Source organism: Palaemon carinicauda, chromosome 14 (assembly GCF_036898095.1).
Source record: "Palaemon carinicauda isolate YSFRI2023 chromosome 14, ASM3689809v2, whole genome shotgun sequence".
NCBI classification, from domain to species: domain Eukaryota; kingdom Metazoa; phylum Arthropoda; class Malacostraca; order Decapoda; family Palaemonidae; genus Palaemon; species Palaemon carinicauda.
Window position 1 is genome coordinate 30,194,107 of NC_090738.1, and position 7,500 is coordinate 30,201,606.

General features: G+C 35.7%; 1 long non-coding RNA gene across 2 annotated transcripts in view; it reads right to left on the reverse strand.

The window, feature by feature from the left end:
- Positions 1 to 7,500, reverse strand: part of LOC137653149 (uncharacterized) — an 11,125-nt gene that overhangs the window by 1,563 nt on the left and 2,062 nt on the right. The window contains exon 3 of one of the 2 annotated variants that reach the window (XR_011046405.1): positions 7,373 to 7,500. This exon is cut by the window's right edge and continues 961 nt beyond it. The exons of the other annotated variant lie outside the window; for it this stretch is intronic. This is a non-coding gene — a long non-coding RNA (uncharacterized lncRNA). Of the gene's footprint in view, positions 1 to 7,372 lie in introns of those variants that run through there. 2 annotated transcript variants of the gene reach the window in all.

Below are 7,500 nucleotides of genomic sequence, written 5' to 3' on the forward strand. Positions count from 1 at the left end.
ACAATTATAATGAATAGTAATAAAAAAAAAAATTAATAAAAAAAAAGTCCTTGATAATATTACTGAATCAAACATACCAATTTCCTTCAAATATTCTTCAAAAATGAACATTCGTATTTTATAAAATATGTTGCCGTAATAGTGATGAACTGCGCAAACAAAGTATTATCTCCAACAGGCTAAAATGATCTCTAATAAGCAAGCAAGGGAAATAACAATAACAAGAGGGGCACTCTGTAGAGCGCAGACCTCCGTCGCGGCAGCTTATTTCTCGACCTTTGGCTCCACCTAGCCGTTGACCTTATCATTATTATTATCATTATTACTAGCCAAGCTACAACCCTAGTTGGAAAAGCAAGATGCTATAACCCCAAGGACTCCAACAGGCAAAAATAGCCCTGTGAGGAAAGGAAATAAATAAATGAAGAGAATAAATTGACAATATATCATTCTAAAAAACAGTAACATGTATTAATTAGTGTGGACTTTCATACACTCAAATACGAACCGAGTTTGAAGTCTCTGTGATAACGATATCCAAACTTATGGCTGATTACATGAATTGGACATTTTGCTTGACCTTGACCTTCCAAAATTAAATTACTCCCAGCTTTTTACATAACAGTTAATCCCTGCAAGTTTTATTACTCCATTAAAATTGTGACCAAGAAGCTGTTCACAATCAAATACACACACAAACGCACACGCAAACGGGGGAAAACATAACCTCCTTCCTAGTTCGTTGGCGAAGGTAAAAATTAAACGCATCGGATGTCATTACTCTACTATTAAAATTGTGACCAGGAAGCTGTTCACAAACACAGGCAAACAGGGGCGAAAACATAACCTCCTTCCAACTTCGTTGGCGACGGTGTAAAGTAAAAGCAGCAGATGTCATTACTCTTACTATTGAAATTGTGGCCAGGAACCTCTTCAAAAACAAAAACACACGCAAACAGGGGCAAAAATCATAACCTTCCAACTTCGTTGGCGGAGGAAAAAAAAAAAAAAAAAAAAAAAAAAAAAAAAAAAAAAAGGGAAAAGCAGATGTCATTGCTCTTACTAGTAAAATTGTGGCCAGGAACCTGTTCACAAGCGCGCACACAAATTACAAACACGAACGGGCGAAAACATAACCTCCTTCCAACTTCATTAACGGAGGTAAAAAGTAAAAGCAGCAGATGTGATGACTAATATGCGTAGCGTTCGGTGGTGAAACCTCATCACTTTAGGGCAAATCCTATCGATTGTTGCGGTGTGTTTTACCGGGATAATGATATCATAAATCACCGGCGATTATCTGGACTTATGCAATATTGCCTCGATTAACGTTGAAGTAAAAAGATCGTAATATATCTTAATCGGACCATAATTGTCTCGGCTTGTATGGTAAGTGAGGTATAATGATCATATGTGATGCATTCATTTTAAATGAGGTATGAAGCTCAGAGTATTTGTAGCAATTGATTAGGAGAGACTTAAATTATACTTCATGTATATTATATATATATATATATATATATATATATATATATATATATATATATATATATATATATATATATATATATATATATACATATATACTATATATATACAGTATATGAGTGCATATATACATAATAATACTACAACAACAACAACAACAACAAATGCAGCCGTTTCTAGTCCACTGCAAGACAAAAGACTGATATGCGAATTCACATCTGAGGCTTAGCAAGTTTTCCTCACCACGCTGGCCAGTGGGGAATGGTGATGGTGGGATACTAAGTCATGTCTGAGGCTTCATAGATAGATAGATAGATAGATATTACACACGATTCATAATTCAAGAGAAATGATTTCTGACCAAATAAATAAGATATCAATTTCTGAATAAAATAAAAACTAAACATTCCATAACCATTCAACCACACTCACGTCATTTCACCAAATTCTCACTATACTAATTTCTCCTTCCCTAAGGTCTTGAGAAACAGGACCAAATTTAGCACCATATTTCATTATTCATTCTGGTTTCAATCAAACACATTTGCTAGACTCTCTCTCTCTCTCTCTCTCTCTCTCTCTCTCTCTCTCTCTCTCTCTCTCTCTCTCTCTCTCTCTCTCTCTCCTTTTGCCATAAGTTCTTGATTAAATCTCCCATTAAATTGTGCCATGGGTTCCACTTTTGAGGTCATGAGATCGTTCCCCGAGCAATCATACATTTTTGCTGGATATGGATTCTTTCGACAGTTACTGCTTCTCGTCGTTCATAATGTACGATTTGACTTTTTTTTTTTTTTTTTTGTACGCTGCGCGCTCTCTCTCTCTCTCTCTCTCTCTCTCTCTCTCTCTCTCTCTCTCTCTCTCTCTCTCTCTCTCTCTCTTTAATATGCACTTAAACGTCCGTCTAAACTTTATTTTGTAACCTATTGGCGTAACTTAATTACTATATAGATGTAAACAATATTAATGGTACCATGTACTCAAATGTCAGACGCCAATGAGCGCAATAAATAGATTAAAACAAAATCTCTCTCTCTCTCTCTCTCTCTCTCTCTCTCTCTCTCTCTCTCTCTCTCTCAGACTGATGTCAACCTAACCATCCCATTAATTTCAATAGAAAACAGGGTGAAATTATAACTAAGATTTGACTTCGCCTACTTGATACCCAGGTTAGATTTGACATCAATGGTTTCAGTAGCTATATATAGGCCTATATAATAAGTAATGTATTAATTTCCACAAGGGAGGGCATAAACCAGGCATTTTTTCATTACTGGGAAAGGAGAAAGTCTCTCCTGGCAATATGCATATATTCACTTTATAATATATATACATATATATATATATATATATATATATATATATATATATATATATATATATATATATATATATATATAATATATATATATACATAAACATAATAATATATATATATATATATATATATATATATATATATATATATATATATATATACTGTATATACACATACATATATACATTAACATTATATATATATATATATATATTTACATTAACATTATATATATATATATATATATATATATATATATATATATATATATATATATATATATATATATAAACTTATAACATTAGTCAGCAGAAATATGATATACAGTACTATATATGCAAGACATAATACAGTGGAACCTTTGTTTAAAAAGTTGATTCGTTCTGGGAGAGAGACCGTAAATTATTACAATTTTCCCATAACAAATAAAGGAATTACACTATGTTCCACACTCCTGTAAATATATAAACTAATTTTACAAGTTACGTAATGGAATTCAGGGAAAAATATCATGCCTAACATCAGAAATGAATAAAATACATCAATATTCTACAATAAAAATATAGATATTAACAAGTTAACTAGCACTTTACCTTTGAAGAGAGTCTTGGTTGTCCTGAGCGGCGGCGGGGGGGGGGGGGGGGGGGGGGGGGGGTTTACTGCTTCGCAGGAGGATATCCCTATATGAGGATTTTTTATCAAATATTGACAGTACTCTCTATCTCTTGAACGGAATATCCTCATAACTAACTGAATCACATTATTTACGGTCTTTTAAACTTGCGTTCAACTTTCACAAGAAGCCTATTTAGAAAAATGTTTTTTGTCTTTCTTTAAAGTTATATGAAAATGCATCATCACATTGTTGGCAAATTACATTCGCTGCTTGCCTTGCAAGACTTATCAAGTAGTTCTATAAATTTTTCACGGTTTCTAACATTTTCAGTATCTTATTCATTTCACTCGAAGCAAGAGGTTTTTTCACTTCATCCCTCTTCCTCCTCAGTTGAAATATCTGTAACCTTATCTTCTTGTTCTTTATGCAATTCCTACTAACTCTTTGAGCATCAGTTACTTCCTATAAATATTTACAAAACCGTTGATGACGTCCTTGTTCACCTCCAGAACCAGTGTCTTCTCCAGAGACAATTTCATCATTAACTACCTTCGGGATTGGTTTAAATCCCTTGAAATCACATTCAAACCATAGTTTCCTCCATTTAGAATTGAGGGTTCTGTTGGGAACTCCTTCCCAGGCCTTGTCAATCCTTTTGAGGGAGCCGAGGATATGGAGATTTACTTCCCAAAACTCTGGAAGGGTGAAGCAGGCCCCTACAGTAACCTCGAAGCATTGGTGCATCATAGCTTTAGTGTACAGATGCTTAAAGTTAAAAACCACCAGCTGATACATTGGCTGGAGTACTGGAGTGGTGTTGGATGGCAGAAACTTGATCCTAATGAATCTAATCTCCTCTATAAGGAATCTTCAATGACTGGTGGATGGGCATGAGTATTGTCTATAAGTAACAGGGCTTGGAGTAGGAAGTTATTCTCCGAGATACTTTGATCTAAGAACCAAAAATCTCATTAACCTAATAAACAAGCACAATTTGAGTCACCCAAGCCCTACTATTTGACTTTCACATAATGATCAGTTGCTTCTCCTGCACAAAGATTCTCCAAGTGATACACCAAAGAGGTTTGGTTTTACAATCCCCGCTGGCATTGACATAGAACAGCAAGGTTAGATGGTCTTTCATAGGCTGGTGAAAGGGAATTGACCTGTTCTTGTGCAGTACTTAAGGTCCTCCTGAACCTCTTCTTCCAAAACAGACTGGTCTCATCCTAAAATTTAGGGAATTTGTGGCCTGACTGGCAACGTCTCTGCCTGGTGTTTGCCAGTCGGGGGTTCAAGTCCCGCTCACACTCGTTAGTGCCATTAGTGGCGGCAACCTTACCATCCTTATGAGCTAAGATTGGGGTGTTTTGGGGGGCCTATAGGTCTATCAGCCGAGTCATCCGTAGTCACTGCCTGGCCCTTCCTAGTCCTAGCATGGGTGGAGAGGTGGCTTGAGTGCTGATCATATAATATATGGTCAGTCTCTAGGGCACTGTTCTGCTTGCTAGGGCAATGTCATTGTCCCTTGCCTCTACTATTTATGAACGACCTTAAAAACCTTTAATTGAACACTTGCAGCATGCACGACTCAATTGCCACAAACCATTCAAATTCAACAATAAATGACTTTGCTGCCTTGACATCAGAGCTCACATAGCACTATGCATGACAGTTTTTTCACTTTAAATGTGATGGGATGACAGGAAAACTTTTAATTTCATGAGCATTTGTCCACTTTACTAGGGCGTGTTGATAACAGACGGCACTGGTACATTGTGCCCTTTTTTTCTTACTTTACTCTCAAAAACAATCTGATCAATGCAGTCACCACGTGTAGAAAGATAGCTAATGTGTGCATTGCACTACGAGAATAAACCTCATTAAATTGCTCATTTTTCTTGAATTTGTCGATGCAAAGTCAAGGTAAGGTTGTAGATTGAATGTTTATTTAATTATACATTCAAACACGATCTAATATAAGTCAAGACCACTAAGAGAGGCTCACATTTTACCAATGTAGTCACACACAAAAAAAAAAAGAAAAAAAAATCCATCAAATGCAGAAAAAAACACTGCATCTTTTCTGATCATATCCCTATATGGTATGAGTAAACTGTGACTTGACAAGCCAAAGACAATTTATGATGAATGAATTCCACATCTTCTGTAAGTTATATTTGCAATATTATATATACCGGTACCATAAATATACGGCCTAACTTCAACTGTTTGATAACAATAATCATTTCATGTGCGTATACAATTTTGTATCAACACTTCATCCTGTGTAAAGGAAGAGGGTCTTCTGCTTATGCGAAAATAAATGAACAAGCTACATACTCGTAAGCATAAACAAGACTATAGGTAGCCTAATGATCAAAACCGTTTAATAGAAATATATGAAAACTAAAAGTTGAATAATAATATACTAATCATTGGTCAACTACTACAGTAACATTAGAATCCCTCTACATACGGAATCGCATTAGTTTGGCAATAGATGGCGCTAATCAGCCATTGGGTTTAAAGGCCACTCATGAATGCCAGAGGCAAGGGACAGTGACATTGTCCTATCGAACTCGACAATGGCCTAGAGACTGACCATATGTAAGAATGATCAGCGCCCAAGCCCACTCTCCACCCAAGCGAAGACCAAGGAAGGCTAAGCAATGTCTGCTGTTGACTCAGCAGATAGACCTATAGGCTCCCCCAAACCCCTCATCCTTAGCTTACTTAGGCCACCACATGCGTAAGCTTTCTTGTCTTCCCTATACTGTCTCTGAACAAGACCAGAGCTTAGCAGCCTGTTGTCATACAATAAAATGTTAGTGTCATCGTTCTCGGCCCGAACTACGAACACTGCAATTAGGTAGTTAACGTTCTCTCTATTGACGCCGTATACCAATACCTCTAAAGACCCACTGGCATTTGGTTAACTTTACCAGACTGGCACTGACCGGTCAAACAGCCTCAATCTTATAATATCTCTAAAATATTTCCTGGTTTATTCTGGTTACTGACAATTACTATTTGCTCAAGCTACTGGCTCGAGGAAGACTTTGTAAAGCTTTGCATACGTTGTCAATTCTCTTTTAAAAATTTAAAACCAAAGGTTATGTAATTTTGATTCAATAGTTTAGCTCAGTCATTTCACCGTCCATTTATAATTTCGAAAATCGGTAAACTTCAAATTCCTGCAAACAAATATAGCTATTCAATGTGACATGAAGCCATGTCTGCATTTGGGATCCACATTCCTTCCCTTATTGCCGGATTAATCTTATTTTTTAATTTTAGTTTTTAATCATTTTTTTTTTCTTTTTTTTTTAAAGATCTCACCTTCAATATCTCATTTAAGTAATCAACTTATATAAACAAGTCTCTTCATTTGAATTATTCCTAATATAAAAAAAACTATATTTGCAACATCTTTAATCACTTTTCGGGTAGTTTAGTATGTCTTGACATTTGGAGTAAAGATTCTTAAATCTTCAGGGTAACACTATCATCAGAAGCTATACTGTAGATTTATAATGAACCAATCACGTGTTCAAACAATAAGGATTCTTAATTGGCAAGACTTTTTATTTTGCAGACCATTAAATTGACAATTCATATAAAAGCGGAATTATTTTGCTTTCAGATTTTCTTGTAAGAACGGGTTACATTTCCTCAATTCCATAAAAAACCAGAGGGGCACTCGGCAGAGCGCAGCCCTCTGCTGCGGTGGCTTATTTCTTTACCTTTGGATCGACCTTGACCTTGACATGTATCAATAGACGTGGATTTTCATACACTCAAATATGAACCAAGTTTGAGGTTTCTGTGACAATTATGTCCAAACTTATGCCTGATTACGTGAATAGGAAATTTTACTTGACCGTGACCTTGACCTTTGATCTTGACTTTCCAAATTTAATAATTTCCAGATTTTTCACATAACAGTTAATCCCTGCAAGTTTCATTCCTCTACACTCAAAATTGTGGCTAGGAAGCTATTTACAAACAAACGCACAAACAGTCGCGATGACAACCTCCTTCCAACTTAGTTGCTGGAGGTAAAAACGTAAAAAGA